At 38.0% G+C, this 22224-nt stretch overlaps 2 protein-coding genes across 4 annotated transcripts in view; one reads left to right on the top strand and one right to left on the bottom strand.

Annotated features, from left to right (window-relative positions):
• LOC143218680 (uncharacterized) overlaps positions 1-20137 on the bottom strand; it is a 51660-nt gene extending 31523 nt beyond the window's left edge. For all 3 annotated transcript variants that reach the window (XM_076444032.1, XM_076444033.1, XM_076444034.1), the window contains exon 1: positions 19583-20137. The gene's annotated coding sequence lies outside the window, so the exon portion shown is untranslated. The remainder of the gene's footprint in view (positions 1-19582) is intronic.
• The window catches only part of LOC143218673 (midasin), a 90467-nt gene that overhangs the window by 39770 nt on the left and 28473 nt on the right, over positions 1-22224 (top strand). The window lies entirely within an intron of this gene.

Below are 22224 nucleotides of genomic sequence, written 5' to 3'. Positions count from 1 at the left end.
AAAGCTAGCTTTCGACGTGATCCATTATTCAATATTAAACAATTGAAACTGCACAGTGTCGGGAACAGTCCAGTAAAAGAATAAAAAATCTTTGCGTAAAAGTCTGCGGATCCTATGTCTCTCCATCATGAAAATACCATCAATTTATACGTAGTACACGCACACGTGTGCGATAGATATTCACCCGTCGAAATTCCATTGAAACGTCGCTGGCGGCCGCGTTTCTCTTTCAATCCTTTTATCGTTTAATGTTTTAATTCGTCGACGGCTGACGCCGGTGTTTTTATCATTAATGGTCGCTCGAGGTGTCGCTTTCAGTCGAAATAATATCCTCTTTTTGAACAGTTCATCTCTCGGTCCAAGAGTGACCTACGTCAATTATTATAATGTGAAACAAATCTTATATTTTCCACTGCTTTAACCACACGCATATTCCTCTTTACTTTTACGAACGCCATTTTGCCCCATTCTCTTCGTTACTTGCCGCCATTCAGTGTTCATTATCTTACCATACTGGTTCATCAATCACTATAATTTATATTCATTTTGCATTCATTTTTTGAGTAATTGGTTTTTATTTTTTTATCTTGTTTACTTCATCATTTGTATCTCCACTTCAATTTTATCGCTACATTAGTGATCGCGATGTTTATTTCCACTCTCAATTTTATTGCTCAATTATTTATTCCGATTTTTACCTTCCAATCTTGTTTATTCTCCATTTCCAATTTTATTGCCAAAGTAATTATCGTGATTTTTCTATTTATTTTTGCGTCTCGTTTACTTTCCCTAAAATTGAATTTAATTTGTTATATCCGATTTATATAACACATTACATATAAACGTTGTATTGCAATAATATCTCTGTATCACAAATACTTTACGGATTAAGCATTGTAATTAATGTGACTCGCTAATATCCATTCTCCAATTACTATATCATCAACATTTCAAATTAATATTATTTCGCGCCATTTCGTGAAGTATCCTTATCAATCCAAATACACTATAAATACACTATACCACACTGCAATCGCTCGTATTAATCCATGGAACGCAGTATCCGATAATTTCCGCCGAAAATCCCGGAAAACAAAGCGTTTTCGCTCGTCGGTAATGGCGCCCGGTAAATAGGAATTGAACGATGTAGTATTTCGCAGAATTTTTCAATCTCCGAGAGCTCCCGCGGGTCTCGGCGCCATTTGCGAATCGAATTACACTTCGAAATTTGCTTTCGAACAAAAATTCTCCGTCGTCGAACTCTCTCTCTCCACCCCGTCGTTTCATTCTTGTTTTTTCTTGTCCTTTTTCGTTTCTTCGCCGGTGCCGAGTTGAATTTCCCGCGCCCGTCTCTCCCACGCCCCACCCCCGGAAAGTTTGCCTGGCATTCATTTTTCGAATTTAAAAGTTTCAGGAACACAACTTGCACCGGAACTTTCGCACATTTTGATTAATGCACTCCTCCGCGTCTTCTCGAATGTTAATCAATTTTTATCTACTGGAACGGAAGTCGAGTTAAGTTGACATGGAATATTTATAGTTATGCAGAATCATCAATCTTTAATCACGGAATATTATCATGTTCTTTTACTAATTCGTATTCTTATGTACGTATATTTATCCGTTGAATAAATAAATGAACTTAATGTTCCAAAATATTATTTGCAGCGAAACTTCTACTGACATATTGCTCACATTTTTCTGATTAAAACGAGTCCAAACACGACACAATTCGGAGTGTATTTGCGTATTTAATCCACGACACAGTGAAACCTCTATTATCAGAACCGATCATGCGTTTTACTCGATTGTGGATTAAACCAGTAAACATAATCCGGTTTGGATCGTGTTTGGACTCGTTCCAATCAGAAAAATGTCACGAATACACCTGTTTTAATAATTCGATTAAAAAGAAATGCATTATTTTTTTCAATTTTCGAATTAGTTCCTCTATTTGTTTGGAACTCGTCGCAGGACATAAAAATTACAGTGTAACCAAATTAGTTGAAATAAAATGAAGTGAATTGAGTGAACACAGAGTGTAAGGGTTGAAATAGATTGTCTAGGGTTGCGGAATTGTTTAGGCGAACGCCGTTATGGCACACCTGGAATATGTTAACACCTATTGGTCCGGAATAGGCGGCGCGTTGTTGAATGGAGTAGGGTACACGTGTCCAAACAAAGGACGGTGGTTTCCAATTAAAGAGGAGCCAATCGAGCGTTAATCGATCGACGACGCCGATAATGACGGGCTCATCCAAATGGGACAATGGTATCGCGTGAATTATTTGACTGAAATAATAACGGCGTGTCGACGCGGCGAATCGAAATTAGCGAAATCATTAACAACTCTTCCTCTCTCTCTCGGTGTGCGCGCGCGACCCAAAAATCGTTTGCCTCGCATCCGGAACAGTGGACTCGATTTAATTAGCGATTTTTAGCACCCTCCGCTCCAATGTTATTGGCACAGTAAACCTGTCAACGAGTCTCCATCTGTTCTAAAAAAAAACTCCAGACATTCTGTTAATTCGAAACGTATCGACGTGTTTACGCTGTTCACGCAAAATAAAAATTCTAAAAAACAATTTAAAGTAGTGAGAAGATTAAGAGAACTTGGGAAGATCGATATATTATTTTTAGACTGCGGATGTTTATACAATTTTCTTTTTTTGTGGACTTTGAAGAAAGCGGTACCAAATAAAATTCTATTTTCATTGGCAATAGCATTTGTAGCTCAAGATAAATAAACATCGTACTGAATTCTGTCGAATTTAATACTGCAGCATTTTTTGAACATTTTTATAAGCCATAAACACAGAGATCCGCAGTCCAATTTAGTTTCAATTTACGAAAGAACGTTTCCTTGGCTCCTGAAAAAAAATCTTTATTTCGCATAATTTATCAATGTTTTAGAACGTATTGTTGTGGTACTTGCAGACACGTTAGTCCGTCTGTTATTATTATATGTACTAGACTGCGGGTTTTATGCATTTATGACAAAAATGGGTGGATGCAATTTAAAACAGTAAAAACATTAGGACGATTTTAGAACATCCATATGTTACTTTCAATTTATTACAATTGTTAAAGATAGGAAGAAATTTTTATATGGTGTCCGCATCTTGTAATTGACGAAGAAAATTTTTATTTGGCATAAAGATCCGCAGTCTGGTTATTATTAATGTAACAGCTGTTAACAATGTTAGTAGACAAAACAATTCTTCCAATGTTTAATATTTTACTTAAATTACAATCTTGGAAACTGCACAATAAAAATCGTGCAAAATCCGAATAAAATATTCAACGGGCATATACACCGTACAATTTCGATCATTCTCTCGGGGAGCGGTTCCAAAACGGTTAGGAGCTTCTGAGAAGCGCGTACCAGCCCAGAGGCTCACTTCATCCCCGACTCTTAAGTAACAACGAGTGTATTAGCCACGGTTAAGTGCCTCGGAAAATGTGTTTAGCCTTTGAATGCGCCGCAATTCCGAGATTCCGTCTTCATGAACAATTTAGCTCCTCTCTCCTGAGGAGGTTTCGCGATGGGGGAGACCGAGAGAAAGAGAGAGAGAGAGAGAGAAAAATTTTGTTGATGGCCCCTTTTTTCCACAAAGGTCCCGAGAAAATTGGACTGTAAGCGACCGTCTTGAGTTTCCCGTGTAGCGCTATTCCAAAGGGGGATCCGATATCTTTTCCCGCCCTTTAAAGATCCTTTCAAAGCCCCTCAAAAGAATGTAATCGATTTTCCCTCGTTCCTTCCGCCTCTATGCAGAAGTGTAACCCGTTGCAGTCCACACCCCCCTCTCCCCTAACTTCTCCCACACTCTCGCACCCCTGTCGCCAGATCTGCTCGCCAATTCCCGTCCAATACTAATATTTTCACACCTGTCATCTTCCGTCGAAATTATCCGCGCCAATATTTGAGGAGGCCTCGCCATTGCGTTTTAATATCGATCGACTGGCCCATCGGGGTTTAATTGAATTGACTTATTATTAACCTTCTCTCTGTCTACTACTACTCTAATGTTAACCGTGTAAATAAAAATTTAAATAACAAGTTATTTATTATTTGAGCAAGTCTAAATAATATACAATAATTAAAATAATACAGTTAATTATTATTTACAAATACAATTTCAATTATTATTTGTATTGGCAAATAACAAATGAAAAGGTTGCTATAGCAGACAAAAAACGCGCACGTGTTCATTGTATAAAAAAATACAAAAAATAAGGGAGGACCAAAAACTACTAAATATTTAGTTGATTTCCACCTCAATCCAAATAATAAATAGTCTTTTATTTGCAAATGAGAAATAATAATTTATTTAAATAAAACGTTTAGTTATTATTTACAATTAAAATCACACGTTTATTTAATATTTAAAATAAAATTTTCCCAACACTGTGTACAGGGGGGTAATTGGATCCCATAAATGTTCGAAGTATTTGTGAAATTTCATTGATTTTTAAAAGATAAGTATGCAATACTTAAAAAATTTGAAACATGGCATACATAGCATTTTTAGAAAATTTTTGGAAATTTTTTATTTCCGTTTTTGACAGCCTGGGGTGCATTTACACCCCATAAACAGAGAGAAGGTTAAATGGGGAAATTTCTTCATTTTTCAGTGGCAGAAAAGTTTGATTCTGGTGCTCGAACTGTTATATGAAGTTCAGGGGTTGTTTACCCTCCCTGAAGTAAAAATGTTTTTCAGATCCGGTATAGTGCAATGTGTTGACGTATGTAAAAATATCGGGACCGAAATGTTGCTCACGTCGTCAACAGACGCGATTTTGATCTCGCATGTACAACGTTGTAAATAATTTATTGGGTTATTTCATTCCGTTTCACTGCCAACATTCCAAACGGGGACATTCACGGCTCTGTTAAGATATTCATTCTGGAATAAAATAGTTTATTCCCAAAACTCTCGTAAATATTGTCGCCTCCTGCCGTTAGATCTGTTAATGGCGGTGCTTCTTACTGTTCCAAGATGGCGGCAATTAAACTTGCATGAGAATCTGAGCCATTTACATAAGCAAACCATTATTCCCTGAAGCTTAATGTATTATTTAAATGAAATAGCTGGATTTTTATTCCCCCGCATTACTTCCCTGTCGTTTCTCTCAGCTTTGCACCCATGTAGTTTTGTTGTGTTCCATATTTTTATTTTGTTTCGCGTTTCATTATAATTTTCGTTTTATTTCTTTTATAAAAGTCATTTTCACTTTTAGTCTTACTTGTTAGAATATCACAAATAAAATTCACGACACAAATGATTATAATCGCAATTGTACAACAATAATATCATGCAATATGAGCGTAAATTACAATCTATTGTCTAAACTCGAATCAATATTCCCTTTACACCCCGCGATCCCAATTGCAAATTATTGCCGAATAAATAATGAACAACAATTGTATAATAATTATCCATTGTTCTTACAAATCAATAATTATTACTTCTCCCAGTACAACCATTTCGTTTTCTTGATTTTGCTGAACTCTTTACGAGATTAATCAATTAAACATTGCGTGAAAAATCGATATAATTGTTGAAGTAATTTATGAAAGATGTTCAACAATGCAAAAACGGATTCGCGGGCAAAGGGAGACTTTCGAAATTCAATTTTTGAACGTTTCACCCGGCACAGAGCAGTTTGAAATGTTCCAACATCATTTTTAATTACATGATCTCTCAAAGAGAACCGGGCAAGTGTTAGGACAAAATGGTTCCGAGTGCCGCTAATACGAACCTAGAGAGGGCGAGTAAAAAATAATTAACGTCACGGAAGTGAAATTTTAATTAAGCAAAATAGAATGAGATTAACGAGACATTTTCCTGCAGTCTGTTTGAAAAATTAATGCGCGGCACGTGTACAGATAATAAATATTAAACATTAATTTTCATATAAAATCGTTGCCATAACTTCGAACAGCATCATCATATACACAGCAAAAAGACTCGTCTGAAGATTGATGAACAAATCTATAAAGTTTCAAGGTAAAATATTTATTACTTTTGCTTATACGAAAATATTTTCGCGAAACAGAATTTTCATTTAAACAAACAAGATAAGAGCGACGCAGAAAATTTCCGATGCATAGAGGTGTCTGCGAAAAAGCGTTTGTTATTTGTTTCCTGTATTTGTTGGAGAGATAGGAAATGGAAACTCTCCCGGAGACGGCGTGTTTTTACGGCCCCGAAAATGATACAAAGAAGTTCCTCGTTTATCTTCCGCGCTCCCGAATTCTAGTTGAATTCTCCCTAATCATTCTCCTTTCAACCCTTCGCAAAGCCAGAAGAAAAACAATCGTAGCCAGGAGGGAGTGCAGCAGCTCCTTCCGCCGTGAAAGTAAATTGTTAATTTAAGGCTAGCTTCAAGGTGGGAACTAAACCAGAGCGTTCCAGAAAGCTGCAGGAACTTCCCTGAAAAATAATTGCACATTTCCGGTTGTTCGCTGCGGAATTAGCCTGACTTTGTTCCGTCCACTGGTACAACATTCAACAGTTTAAACATATTTATCTATTCCATCCGACAACATTTTTATTCGAATTTTTCCAACATTAATTTGTATTCACTTGAAAGTCACAAAACGAGGTTACGAGGAATCACAACCATAAGCAATTTCTATCTCTAAATGCACTTTCCGTTTCCAAATTCTCCACGGATCAAGAATTGATATTATTTAATTTTTATTCGAGTTTTTCCAACATTAATTTTTATTTACTTGAAAGTCACAAAACGAGGTTACGGGGATACACAACCATAAGCAATTTCTATCTCTAAATGCACTTTCCGTTTCCAAATTCTCCACGGATCAAGAATTACGAGGATTCGCATAAACAATTTTCAACTTTAAACGCACCTCAAATTGATATTATTTAATTAACTAATAAATTATTTTCATTTCCAAATTCTCCATGGATCAAGAAAATCGTCCAATTCCCCTTGGAAAACAATTTTTTCATAGAATGATCGTTGTAACAATTCAAAAAAAAATCAACTACAGCAAATATTAATCAGCAACAAATAATTTGCATTGCAAAACACTCGAGGAACAAAATCCTCCGAGGTGGCAGCTGAAAAACTCGTACGAAAAACATTCCAGCAATCGTACTAAAAGCCTTGCAGGAGAGTATTAAATATCAGTGACTATAATAAATAATTCCGGAACCCACCAGCATCGCAACTCGTAACACAACTCGGCCATCGAGTTCCCGAAAATTGTTGTCGAAAGCCAAACAACAAAGCTCTCTCTCTCTCTCTCTCTCTCTCTCTCTCCGTCACTCTCTTGCCTGTGGCATAAAATATTACTCCTTAATTTCTCTGGCAAACAACGTGCTTCCAAGTTGCCGGCGGTGTTGCAAGCCGAGGTTCGTTGTAACATTCAGCAGCGAAACAAAGGGCGAGCAAATACGATCGCGGCAAACGGAAATATTTACGGGTTTCGAAAGCGGGGGTGTACCAGGGAAACTACCCCTGTAAAACTATAATTTGTAATCGGAGCAAAAATTTTATTCAAATAAAAATTTAAGGTTTTTTAAAACCACTTTATTCGAAATTTGTATTTGAATAAAATTTTTGACCAACTCTGTAATAAATGTTTTAGCGATTGTATATGTACTATTATGTAGTAGATTTGTTTATTGGGAGGATGAAACTACCCCTTATTAATATCTAATTAGTGGTTTTATTCTCGTCTTCCATCCAACTTTTATTTTGTTGAACATTTTAGAACGTGTGAAATAGGGGCGATTTATTAATGTACTTACACTTCCTGAGGGGCTTGAACTACCCCCGTAAAAATAGTAATTGGTAGTTTCATTGTGATCTTCCACTCAACTCTTATTTTATTAACTGTTTTAATGCTCGTATGTGTACACTAGAGATGATTTATTAAATATACATTTATCGAGGGGATGAAACTACCCCTGCCAATATACGTGTGCGTATACAAACCAGGGACCTTAACTGTTACAATCAAAAAGAAAAAAAGTCATAGAATAACCAGTATTTCATCGACTAAAGTCGTATTTTTTCTCTGAATGAAATGAATTTTCTTATCAATAATTATTATGAACAAGTGAAAAGAAAGTCGATCATTGATAACTGTTATGAGCGATCGAAATAAATTTCTCTCATCGATAACTGTTATGAGCGACAGAAATAAATTTCTCTCATTGATAAATGTTATGAGTGATCGAAATAAATTTCTCTTGAGCAATCGAAACAGTTTTTCTTCATCAATAACAGTTATCGAGGAAGATCCAATTTTTTGGACACTAATACCTGTTATTTGTAATGAAAAAGTATAAAATCGATATTTCTCAATCATTTTGTCTACATTATCTTAAATTTCAATAATAATCCACTTTTTATCAATGATTTTCACGTGGAAAATTTTATAATTGTTATTTTTGGTCCCCGATACAAACACAATAATAAAGTTGCTGGTGTTGCAAGCTCGTTGCAAAATTCAACAGCAAAACAAAGGGTGAATACGATCGCAGGCAAAGTAAGTATTTACAGGTGTCGAAAGCGTGTAGAAGGATGGAGGGAGTCGAAGGGAAATTGTAGGATTTATTAATTAACGATAATTCCGCATTGACGCAGACGACGGGAAGGAAAAGGGAGATGGATGGGAAATGATGGCCGTAAATTCCGGGTGTTCGCCTTTTATTCCACCCCTGGGAGACGAACCAGTTGTCCCCGATCCTCTAAATATTATACAGGCCGCAGCCCCATCCTTCTGCAAGCCTGTAAATCGACCAATGAACAACCCGGCCTGCTCTCTTTCTCTCTCTCCCGTGTACACACCCTTCCAACGTGTCCTGATTTTATCTCGCCTCGCTCGGAAACCGAGTCTTTTAAAGACTTTAATGAACGAATTTCCACGGCGACAAGTTGCTCTGTTCCTTTTCCGTTCGGTGCGTATCGGGTGCGCGGTATCCAACTCTCTCTCTGTCTCTCTCTCTCTCTCTCTCTCTCTCTCTCTCTCTCTCTCTCTCTCTATTTTTCTCTGTCTCTCCTTCGGTTACTCTTTCTACCTCTGCGTCTATTTTATCTCTCCCTTGACCGAATTAATTTCTACGCTGCTTCTTCTCCCTTTTTCGTTGTTTTGACATGACATCGAGGCTCGGCTATGAAGGATTCAAGGTTTATTTTGCGGAGTTTGAATGCCTGGTAAAATTGAAATGGGGTTCGTAAGGATTTCTAGTGGTCCTTCAGAGGTTGCACGATTGGTTGAATTGTTCTTAAATCTTTTTCTTTGTGAAAGCATCGGGAATTTCTTTTGTCGTGGAAATGCAGCATTTTTACAAGAAGATAATCGAAGCACGATGGTATTGTGTCTCGATGCTGCTCGTACGAATAGCTTGCAGGTTTCTTTACATTGTAGACTGCGGATTTTACGCATTTATGTGCAAAGTATAAAGATAATTGTTGTTTTCAGTGTGAAAATACTGTTAGGGAGTGAAATGAAATTTTATTGAACTCCTGCTTCGAATCGCTGCTGAACATTTCTAGTTTGCACAAAGAATTTGTTTTTACTTGCTCCTCTTTCTCTAAGGATTTCATTTACAGAGTTTTCACGAAAAGTCTTTTATATTCTCCTTTGCGGTTCGGAATTTCTGTGTTGATGGTGCACGGTAAACCGCTGATCGCCTTAACTCTTGTTCACCGTAATTACCGTAGATACCCAACCAGTCTCCTCTAATTCCCGAACAATTTAGAGCATAACAATAACAGGTGCGACAATTGTCTACTAATACGAACGTGTAATGCACGCGCAGAATTCCGCGAAATTGCTATTTGCGCGTGATATCGTATTAAGCTGGTATTAATATAACTGCGGCGGTAATTTGCGCTGAACCTCTCTCGCAAACATCGCCCACAAACACCAATAACTCACTTGAAACACCCGAGAAATCTATCGAAAAATATCACAGATTATTTTTCAAAAAATTCTCTCGGAAAAACCAACAGAACTAATTTGTAATTCAAATTCAAATTGTTGCAAATAAAATGTATAATTAAAACTTCGTAACAACTTCTGAAAATATTTTATTTAACTGCGAGAGAGGCTATTCTACGTGTGCTAATTATGCTTTGCCAATTATGATAATGTTCAACCAATTCTTTCTTGGGGATAATCGACAGAACTAATTTGTAATTCAAATTTCCCGTCGAATCGAAACGTCCCAATGATGAAATACACGAACTTTCGCAAATGAAATGAAATTGAAACTTCAGAAGATTTTTTGAAAATATTTTATTTAACTGCGAGGCTGTTCCACGTTTGTTAATTATGCTTCGGACAATTCTTCGCCTAATTTCCGGCTGCACGACAGAACGTGTAATTAACCTTCTCCTCGAGATACAACAAACGATTCTTTTTACGAATAAACTCGTCGGGATGATTTTTGGTTTATTTTACAATGAACGAGAATAATTTGTTCTCTGGATGAAAAAAACTGGGGTGCGGTTGAATTAAGTCAAGTCTCGTTACAGTGGTAGGAGGAATTAAGCGCGGGAAAATTAAACTGGGCAACGTTAGAGTTGACGAGAGAAGTTTTATTCTCAGAAGTTTGACAGAATTACGGAATATTATTATCCACAGGCCACGGCAAAGTTCGAGATAGTGAATGGGCATTTTTTTCTTATTTCGCAAACGCCCTACCATAATTAGCCGCTGATTCCTACGCGGATTTTTACGATTTAAGAAGCGAACCGGAAATTGCGGCCGCGAAACATTTAATACTGAATTTACGGAACACCGAAAGCGATTATTTTGCGATACTGAGTAAAAGTAGAAGCTCAAAAAATTCAGTAGTGTTAATACTATAATTTTTTACAGTTTTAATACTATAAAAATATGTTTAAAAAATATTTATATAAAAAATAACTTTTTAAAAACAACGCTTATATTAAAATCCACTAAAAAGGAGAAAATAATTTTTTTAGGCATTCGCGATTATAAATAAAATCGTGAAGCGCTAAACTATATTAATATAAGCGTGGTTTTTATATATTTTTTTATTTTCTACTTTTTAGTCTTTTTTAAATGGAACGCAAGATATAGTAATACTGGTATGAAATAGTAAGATATATACATAGAAACGCAAGATATGGAAATACGCGAGATAGAATGAGGGGATGATTGTCCGAAATGGAACTGAATGAGCGGAACACCACACTGACTGAGCTCCTTCGGTGCGAAATGGGTCAGTGGAGTGGGGATGAGTCGGAATGGGAACGCGGCGTGGAGTAGGGAGCGCTGGCGGGCGGAGTGGGGATCGCTGAACGCGATCACGTACTACCGACCGTCGCGCGGCAAGGTGTGACGGTTAATATTAAAATTCTTTTTATCTTCTAGACGCACAGGTTTTTTAAAATTTGTTTTTAATATTGTATTGTCATCCAGTTCTGAGCTATGTTTAATGTTTCAAGTCTCTAGCTCATCGAGAAGTGATTTAAAATTCGATTACAAGATTTGACGCATACAACGACAACATCGACAACTCGGGAAGCTAATATAAGCGTGGTAATATTGACCATGAATGTTACGAAAAATTGTAGTGCATGTACTCTGTTGTACCATGTAATGTACTAGAGCCATAGTTAAATTTTGTTAACATCGTGTGCACATGAGTGAGTATTAGTGTTCGATACACACTGACTGAGCACAAACATAGCAGCTTGTCGCCGGAAACTTTGTTCATGAAGTTAACAAAAGTTCTAGAGTGTCCTTAGCAGCCACTTCAAGTTGTGTATCCGGCTCAGTATGTTCAACAATTATTTTGTAATATCCCTTCGCTATTATACCTTGTCTTGTGTGGCAATAGTTTGCAATCTCTACGAGATTGCCCTCGTGTAACTTGATATTACGCTAATTTATACTTCATCGTATTTTAGAAGGCTCGAATTTATTTTGTCTCCTTTTAAAAAATTTCGGAAATATTTTATTATTTTTAGTCTCTTTATACTACGCTCGACAACGCGTGTTTCGAAAATTCCGAAAACTACAAGATCTACTGCAATAAACGTAATCTCTCGCCGCCATCCCTTATCTCAGCGGCTAATTCACTTGGCCGCCTCACGGCTCGATTAATTATAACTTCGGAAGACAGACCGGCTAACAAACGACGCCTGCAATCCGCGTTAATTCCCGGTTCACGCTTGGCCGTATTTCTCGGACACTCTGTATATAATTCCGAGACGAACTTCGGCGAAGAACTGGCGCGCGCGATCCAATTGATCCTCGGGGGAAATCCTTTCGGTGGCTTTTCCGGTTCTACGGTCTGTTTACCGATTCCGGCGAATTTGTCTTTCGAGTTCCACCCCCTCTTTCTTACTGCATCCCCTCCCTATCGGCCTTCCGCGCTTGCCAACGGAACGGAACAACTGGGAAACTCGAAAAAACTTGAGACTCTGCACAAAATCATTTTTATTTCCCGTGAGTAATAATTTGTTTATTTCTAATTGTTTCTCTACGAAACTTCTCCCACGATATTCCTGACATTTTTCTGATTGAAACAAGCCCAAACACGATATAATTCGGAGCCGATTTTCCTGTGCGATCCACGATACAGTAATCCCTCTGTTATCCGAACTGTCAGTGAAGTCCTACTAAATTGTGGATTTACCCAGGCGAATATGGTGCGATTGTATCGTGCTTGGGCTCATTGCAATCAGAAAAATGTTACGGATGTGCTAGTGGGAGTTTCATAAAAGAACGATTGGAAGTAAAAAAGTTATGAAGACTTTAATCAAGCAGGATTCTCGCGTGGATCGTCCAGACGAAGCGGTCCGATGGAGTACGGTTCACTAAACCGCAGCTTATTTGACCCGTGCGTGGGTGTATCGCGAGTCTCCCTCCGCCCCCGCTGGTCTCGTCATTCATTTTTCAAGCCATAACGGCCGCAATTTCGCCGGGTCGCACGCCCTGATTTATCGTATTACCCGCCGCCGCGCAATTTACGGACCCGTTACGATCCGGCGGCGTTCGAACCTTCGCGTTCGTCGAGACTGCGTCGCCGGAAGTCGCCGTCGGATCGACCGAGGATGTATTATAGATCAAATCGTTCCCCCTCCCCTCAGCCCCTGGGATAACGAAATCAGTGGCTGCTGCGAGAGTATATTCGGAACTTCGCGCAAATAACTAGACCGAAATAGAAACCATTTGGCCTGGCCGTTCCTTTAACAACGTTATCGAGTAAACACTTCATAACTGTTTTGTTCTTAATTATTTCATCACGATATTTATATTGACACATTCGAGACACGTTCCTGATTAAAATGAGCCCAAGCACGATGCAATCGCGCCATAATTACCCGAGTAAATCCACAATTTAGTAGGACTTCACTGGCAGTTCGGATAACAGAGGGTTTACTATATCGTGGATCGTACAGGCAAATCGGCTCCGAATGGTATCGTGTTGGGCATCATTTTAACCGGAAAAATGTCAGGGATGTCACAGTAAATGTTTCACGGAAAAATAATTACGAACAAAAAAGTTATAATTGCATTTGTACGACAGTGTGTACGGTCGAAGTACAGATAATTCCGTACGAAAGCAGTTGTACAGTCTCGATTCCGTTGAAACAAGAAATGCTGACGGATCTTGTATATCCAGTGTCGAACTTGTCGTCGTAAAGGCGTCGCGACGTCACACGATGGCCTAATACATTCGGACGGCGTCGCGATCGAACCCGGGCACCGAATATTTCTCGCTTGACACGCCGTGAGCGCGAAAACGGTCGATCAGGAGGATCCGACAATCGGTGACTGGTAGCAGAACGACGTTTGCAACTTTGTCCGTCGTTCTGAGCCGGTGACTCAAAGCGGGAAAGCTTCCCGGAGCACGAAAACCCAGCGCGAGCGACAATGAGCGGCAGAAATGGAACGCAAAAGGCGCGAGGCTGACTCTCTCGCTCGCTCTCTCTCACTCGTTTCTTTTATTTTCTAGCGTGTGTTGTTTTTTCCCTTCCAGTTGCTCCTTTTTTTTTTGTTCCTTCTCTCGTTCATAGCGAGAATAGCTTCGACTTGAAAGAGACCTTCCTCGACGATATTCTTCCCTCCCCTGGTGTCAGCAAGGTGTCCCCCAATGAAACCGAGAAACTTTGTCTTGGACAAGTTATTTCGTAGGAAAAAAGTTTCTGTGTGGAGCATCAGTCCCCGCTCTGTTGATAATTATCTTGCTGATTCAGCGTTCTCTTTTACAGTGAACGAGAATTGGGAAGATTAATCCTTTGTTCTCGGCGAGGGGATGAAACTACCCCTAAGAGTGTAATTTATTGTTTTCGTCTTTTATTTAATTTCGATCCTATTAAATGTTTGAGTGTGTGCAATACAGACGATTTATTAATGTATGCTTCTCGAGGGGATGAAACTACCCCCGTAACAGGATAATATGTAGTTTCATCGTGGACCTTCTTGTTCTATTAAATATTTCAATGTTTGTATAACAGACACGATTGATTCAATATGGATTTATTGAGGGGATGAAACTACCCCCTACCTATACATAATTTGCATCAATACATCATTTATATTTTTATTCTCATCGTGTATTATTAGTAATTGTCCATATGCAAACATAATAACAATTTTCTCTGACACAGTAGCGAAACTACCCCTAAAGATATAATCTGGACTTTATATCCATTCCTTATAGCTTTAAAGTTTATGTCTGCACTAGAGGCGAATTACTATTTTATTTTTACCGGGGGGTTGAGACTGCCTTCGTACTATCGAGACGAATTGTTGTATTTATGATGCAAGGGGTGATGCCACCCCTAACGATATAATCTATTGTTTTATTTTCATCTTGTGGGGTTTCAGTGTTTATGAGTACTCTGGAATATTATTTCATTTTTGTCGTGGGGATGAAACCGCCCCTCTAACAATATAATTTATATTTTCGTGGTTGAAGTATTGGTTGTTCAAACCAGCTACACTAACAGCCAACAAGCTAATAATGCTATCCACAAGGATAATTTATTAACACTTATAATTCACCGCTAAATTGCATGTTAAATGTTCATTAACAATTTCTGCATCGGTTCGCGTGCGACAAATTACGCGATACGGATATTTTGGCGAGAATTAATGGCCGTGAATTTCGAAAATTAGGTGACGACGGACGATCATTTTATTTTTGCTGAGAATGCAGGCAAAAATTGCTGAACCACCGATTTTTACAAGATTATTAAATAACACTTAAAATTGTCAGAGACCAAGAATAATTGACTTCAATGTTAAATAACATAAATTATTTATTACCGTTAGAACGTAATTCACTAAAATCGATTAAGTTTATAATGCACTGAACACAACCGAAGCATAATCGATTAAAAACGATTGAAACATGATTTATCGAGCACAATCAGAATATGGCGTAACGAGCCCAATTAAAATGCAATTTAACGAGCTCGAACGAAATCGAATTTATTGAAAACGATTAGGATCTAATATGTTCGATAACATTTTGACACGTAAATCCGCTTCCAATTTCGAGCCGATTTAATTCGCAAAATGTTAAAGCAACAATTACCCGGGATAGCGTGTGTGAGGGTTAATTAACCAACGTAGAGAAGGCTTTTGTGTTCCACGGGTTCGCCTAAATTACGATACACTCGAACATGAGCCGACATTACGACAGAAGTGGGAGCGGAAACGGAGACATAATGGCGTCGATAGCCTCGCGATTCTTAATTAAATGTTAATTATGACGGAAACTCGCGTGAGCTCGACTTGAAGGTTAATTAGCCTCAAGTGCTTCGGCCAAGCAGTTGATAATAAAGGGAAGTTCGCACGTTTCTTCAACATTACGTAACTTCTAGAAAAACTGAAAGTTATTCACTTGCTCACGTGGGCTATCACGACGAACTTTATCGATTCAGGAAATGTTTTGCACTCTGCGTTCATTAATTCCATCAAGGATGATATAGGTCGAACAGCGAATTTAATGCGTTTTATTATTATTTTATACGAACTTTTAATATCCTTCTTATCTATTAGAATTTATTTATTGACTTTTTTATTATTCATATTATTTAATAGACAGTGCCACACAGAACAACAATTTTGTAATTTCATTAATTTCACAGTTTTAATACAGCTTTTACATTATAATCATTAAAATAAAATTATTATAACATATATTTATAACAATTTTCATACAATTTACAGTTCCCTTTGTTCGATTGTGAAGTTGCAAGCAAATTTATAAAATTTTAGTATAAAGCGAAATTTTTCAAGTTTTAATATGTAATGTTTAGCACAAAGCTTTAATAATTTCCTCGATTGACAAAATGATTTTAGCAGAACTATTAATACAGCGTGTAATCAACGAAAATCTTGTATAATCGAACCTAATATTGAACGGTATGAATTTGAGCGAGAAATTCACACTTCGATTGTTAAATATTGCAAGAGGTTAAACGAGTTTCGTAAGCTAATTTAAAGAATGGTTACTCTCGGACGGCCGATATTTTTTTCCATCGTGTAGCCGATCCTTATCGATTCAGTATCGATATCGACACCGCTCATCGCGGCAAACTCTTTAAAAGCATTAAAAAGGGGAATTAAAGGCTATTTAAGTTTGCCTGCGAAATTCTTCATTGAAAACGGGCGACGAGCAAGGCGTTTCATTAAAATCACCTTGCCCCGGCTGAAATATTCTTATCCGCGCTACTTCGCTGATAAGATAATATTAACGCCTATTCTAGAAATACTTGGATCGCCAATATATGTATTTTACTACTTTTAAAAAAAAAACAGACAATATTTGTTTTCCTATTTTAGGGAGGGAAAACTTTTCTATTACGAACTCGAGAAATATTTATTTAACTGTTCTTGTACAAATGAAAATATTCCGTTTTCTGTCTTTGCAAAGATAAAGAGAATTATTTTATTTTTCTATTTTTGTAAACATGGCATTCATTCATACAAGTAAACATTTCTATTTAAGTGTTGTTTGAGTGAAAATATATCCACATTCAATGATTTTATGCAAAAATTAAGAGAATTATTTTATTTTTCTATTTTTGTAAGGATGATATTCATTGATACAAGCAAACATTTTTATTCAACTGTTATTTGAATGAAATATATCCACATTAAATGATTTTATGCAAAAATAAAGAGAATTATTTTATTTTTCTATTTTTGTAAACATGATATTCATTCATACAAGTACACATTTTTATTCAACTGTTGTTCGAGTGTGAAAACGCTATATCAATATTTTCAATCTCTGATTCTTTGTATATAAATAATAGTATAAAAATAGAATAGCAAATTATACAAAAGTCAATGAAATTATTTTCATTCGCGTCTAATTATGTCCGCAGAAACATGAAAATTAAAAGGATTAAAACCTCAACAACTTTGTGAGACGATAAATTTTAATAGTAATGGCAAAGCTAACAACCACGTGAAAGCATAAAATTACAGTGAAAATCTCCGCATCAGAGGATAACTCCTCTAATCCATAAATATACGTTCGCAAGCTTCTTTAAAAAATCCACAAAAGAATAATATCAGGAGATAAAAATCGCATAAACAGGCGCCGCATCGCAGCCGTATAATTAATACCCCCGGATCATGGGATTAAACCTGTGTTAATCTAAAAAACACGACGTCTCTTTAATTTTTTAAATCCCCGTAACGCCACGCGAAACAAATTCGACCGGGACAGAAACAGCGAAATCAGCATGAAACGCGTAAATCCCTGTTGGTTAAAATCGTTTTAACAAACACTGTTGGCAGGCATCCAGAAATATTCTCTGTACAGCCTATGAACTTCAAACAAAAGTGATTTTCCCAAAATATGCAGAAAAATGTATTAATATATATAACTTGGTAATTAATTTTATAAATAAACAAATTATCATTGGATTTATATCGCAATGCACAGTAGACTCCTGTCTAACTATGCGTAGTATAATTTTTAAGAGGCTGTCAATTGTTGAAAATATCGGTTCACATTGTTCGAGAGCCTCGCAACGCTTTTGGACAAATGAAAAACAGTTTCCATCGAGTCTATTAACAGCATGCACAAGAAAGCATGCAAATCCCCAATGATATCAACGTCGTCCTGACAAAAGATTGGCCCCATTAGGCTAAAAATAGTTATGCTTCTGTGAAGATTCGTGTCACAGGAAACACAATCTTGAGGGAAACAAAAGAATGTATTTAAGTAGTTGCTATCAATAGAATGAATTATTCATGATTAATCGAGTCAGGGGACTAACATAATAAATAAATTCGTCTGGTTTCATTTTTCTAAAGAAATATTGAGATATATTGAGCACATCCAGGCCATTATTTATCTTATTTCGACAACTTCGAACAAATAATTTAATTATTCCACGTAGCAAAAGATCGGTACACGTTTCTCTCGTCTACACTGACGTTTATAAGTCACCTAACACCAACCTCTGCTCCGCGGAAAGTCCTGATCGTATAAAGCCGGATTTGATTAAATAAATAAAATTCGCTTCACTACTTTAATTGAGAATGATGGTCTTAAAAAGAATTGAACAATTATTTCGATAATTGCTAATCGTAAAATGTGAACTTTCCAAAAATCATTCTTAAATAATACAAAGTTCTAAAATTCCAGAAGGTAAATTTTATTTTACCTTACATTCATAAAACAATTTGAAATGCTCCCAGAAATGCCTCCTCCCTAAATCAACGCCTCACCCCATTCCTAAAAATCCTGCACCCTCCAAATCATCTCAAAACCTCGAAAAGCACATTCCACCCCTACCCACAATCTCTCAAAGTACTCCCTCCCATCATTCCTCAAACAAACCCCTATTCAAGTAGCCAAGAATCAACGCACCCCTAGCTCAACCCACCCCATTTCAAAGGATCCAACATTTTCCTGGTCGAAAACCTCCCCGATAATCCTGCGGGAGAGTGATTTTTCATCCCTGGATCAACCAGATTCTTCCATTAATTGACGAAAAAAATCCACGCACCCTAGTACCACCCTTTTGCACCCAGCATCCTCTTTCCCAAAAGTCCTCCTCTTTCATCCTCCAATCGGATCCTGTCCCGATCACCCTCGCTCCCATTAATTAACCAAAAATGTACTACGTACCCCTAACTCAAACCACCCCTTTCCCTTCACCATCACCAATACCCAAAAGACTCTCTTCAGAAGTCCTCTTTCATCCTGTGATCGGATCCTTCCCCGATCACCCTCACTCCCATTAATTAAACAGAAATCTACGCACCCCTAACTCGAACCACCCCTTTTTCCCTCGAGCATCCCCAATACCCAAAACGAGTCTCCTCAGAAGTCCTCTTTCATTCTCCGATCGGATCCTCTCCCGATCACGCTCCCATTAATCCCTCGATCTCTCTCGCGAAACCACCCTTCGTTAACGCAACTCCCTTGGCCGCGGGGGTGTCCCGACTTAATCAAAGTCCGCGAATAATGCCTGATAAAGCATTAACCCAGATAGCGTCGGGGTCGTCGAATGGATCAACTACCTCTGGGGATACACACAGAGCGAGAAGGTAGGGGGGAACGGGGGGTGGTGTGTTTCTCACCCTGTCCACCCCTAGATCGCGTCCCTTCCTGCGGGACTCTAATCCGGCCGTGCTAATAATCGGCCGTCCTTTCATCCCCCGGCGTTTCTCTGTCACGTCCTCTCCGGGGGTGTGTCTCCGTGAAAATTCACCATATTTACAAATCAGAACGTCCACCACCCTCCGACCACTAACACCACCACCACCACCACCACCACCGGCGTCACAAACACAAACGTTGACGTCCTCGCCACCGCCGCCACGTTTACTCACCCCCTGTAGGATACCAACCCCCCAGGGTCGGTCACTTTTTTGCCCGGGGGTCGGGCGGGGGGTGTAGACACTCAGAACCTAGGGGGTGGTTTTTTTTTAAATTTCAGAAACAGTCGAAATTATCGAAAGGGTTGACAGAGATCAGTGTCCGAGAGATAAAAATTGTTTTGCGGTGGTTTGAGGCGGTTTCTCGGGGGTGGTTTTTAACAGCGTGACGAGGTTTTCTCGCGAGCTACCAGGTATTAGGGGGTTCCCGCGATTCTCTCGGCTCGGGGTGCGAGAGAGCACTGAAGTTCCAAGTGGATGGAGCCCAGGATACGGCGGATGTGCACGCTCCCCCCCTCCTGCGGATCGACGCGCGCGCGTATTTCGAGCGTGTTCTCGGTGTTGTTTCGACGATGAGAGGGTGGGTTTAACAGAGGGATACCGATGGCTCGTCTAGTGGCACTCGGGACCTCGAATACACCCCCGCGAATCATCCCCCCGCGACGATGTTCGACGAATTTCTGACGCCTCGGATTATAACGGTCTCCTGATCATTTTCGGCTGTCCACCCCCCCCTGTACTTGAGTGATTTCGTTGAGATAGGTTGCGGGCTTGCTTCGGTTTCGATGTTTCGCCAACGAGATTGCTTCGCGGAGAGCTTCACGGGGTTTCTTGTTTTGACATTTTCGTCTCCGGGAATTTATTTTGGGGAAACTCGGGGTCGGAATTTTTTAGGAAGTTTGACGGTTCGTTTCGGTATGCACAGTTGGGAATTTTTTGAGATTTTTATCATAAAAATTATAATAACGCTAATAATGTGTTTGATATTGTTTAAAGGGGTCGTTTCAGATTTTTTCTGCTCCTAATAGTACACCAAAAATTTTGAAAAAATTATGCAAAGTGAAGAGGACATATATTCATTTTAATGTTTCAAGAGCTGACCAAGAAATACGATCATAATCTTAGGGGTTGTGCCACCCCATTACATGAAATATGTAACTGCTCCAATAATTCACACAAAGAACATTATCGAGCAAACATAAATTCCAGAACCAATACAGAAGCACACTGCTCAATCTAATTATGCTAAATGCTCCAGCAGATACATATAGATTCACGATTGCCATAAGTAGAACAGCCTGGTAATAGTCGGACAAGAGAACTCGCGCGATTACTCGCACGGATATTCAAACTCAATTTCCTCGAAAATGGAGCCTCGTGTGCAAAAATCCTATTCTGCAGATTCAACATATTTTTTCGTCGGATGCTCAACCCCGTTCAATTAACACTAACTTGATTGCATTGTTGCGCGGACCGAATATTTTACAGTTTCAAATTATTCACGATCGTACGAACAATAATTAAATTCCAATACACTTTCCTGCACGTGCTTCAAGCAAAACGAATTCAATCAATGATAAAATCAATGACAAATTGTTCAATTCGCGTCGCTATTTAAATCATTAACGAATGAATGAATAAATGCAATGAGTAAATATAGAATAAATAATCATACAAAGCAGGTACATTTTAAAATAATTAATAAATAAATGTGCATAATTTGTGTTAAATACAGTCAGTCCATAATAAAAAACAGTTTAGACATGTGTATATTTATAATAATTGTATGATGTTTATAATAATCGAATATAAATAGCAATGATAAAACATTATATAATAACAATTTATTGTTATTGTTGAGGTGTATAAAAATTAATTGTTATTTTTATACATTATTATTTTATACATTAATTAATAATTAATCACTTTGTTAACAATGCAAAGAAATTCGACAGAAATTTAAATGTGCATAATTTATGTTAAATACAGTCAGTCCATAATAAAATTTATAATAATTATATAATGTTTATAATAATCGAATATAAATAATAATAATAAAACATTATATAATAACACTTTATCATTATTGTTGAGGTGTATAGAAATTAAAAAATCCACACAACGAAGTGTATACAATTTTGTTAATAATGCACAGAAATTCGACAGAAATTTCGATCAAAATTTTCATTTCACGTGCCCGCAAGGATCGCGTGAAATGCCGCAGTCACGCGTGCGAGATATGCGCAATTTCGCACAAAACATTAAGCACGATTCCCACGGAAAAATGATTTTGCGCTGCAAGTTGACAATCCCCGATGAAGTGGATCAAGTCGGTGGACATTCCTCGAATGTTTAGCAAAATGAGAAATTCTTTTGGCACTTCTTAAGAAGAGGTGGAAGGGGAGGGACAGGCCGCTAATGGCTGCGTTAATTAAAAGCCGCGAAAACGATCGTCCAGCGCTGTAATTCGCGACGCGATCAAAGCCAACGCCGAGAATTCTTGGACTAATATTGAACATTGAAATTCGATACGCGGAGGAAACGGACGTAAATCAATTTCTCTG

The sequence above is a fragment of the Lasioglossum baleicum genome, chromosome 20, assembly GCF_051020765.1.
Source record: "Lasioglossum baleicum chromosome 20, iyLasBale1, whole genome shotgun sequence".
Lineage (NCBI taxonomy): Eukaryota > Metazoa > Arthropoda > Insecta > Hymenoptera > Halictidae > Lasioglossum > Lasioglossum baleicum.
This window is presented reverse-complemented; position numbering and strand designations above follow the sequence as displayed.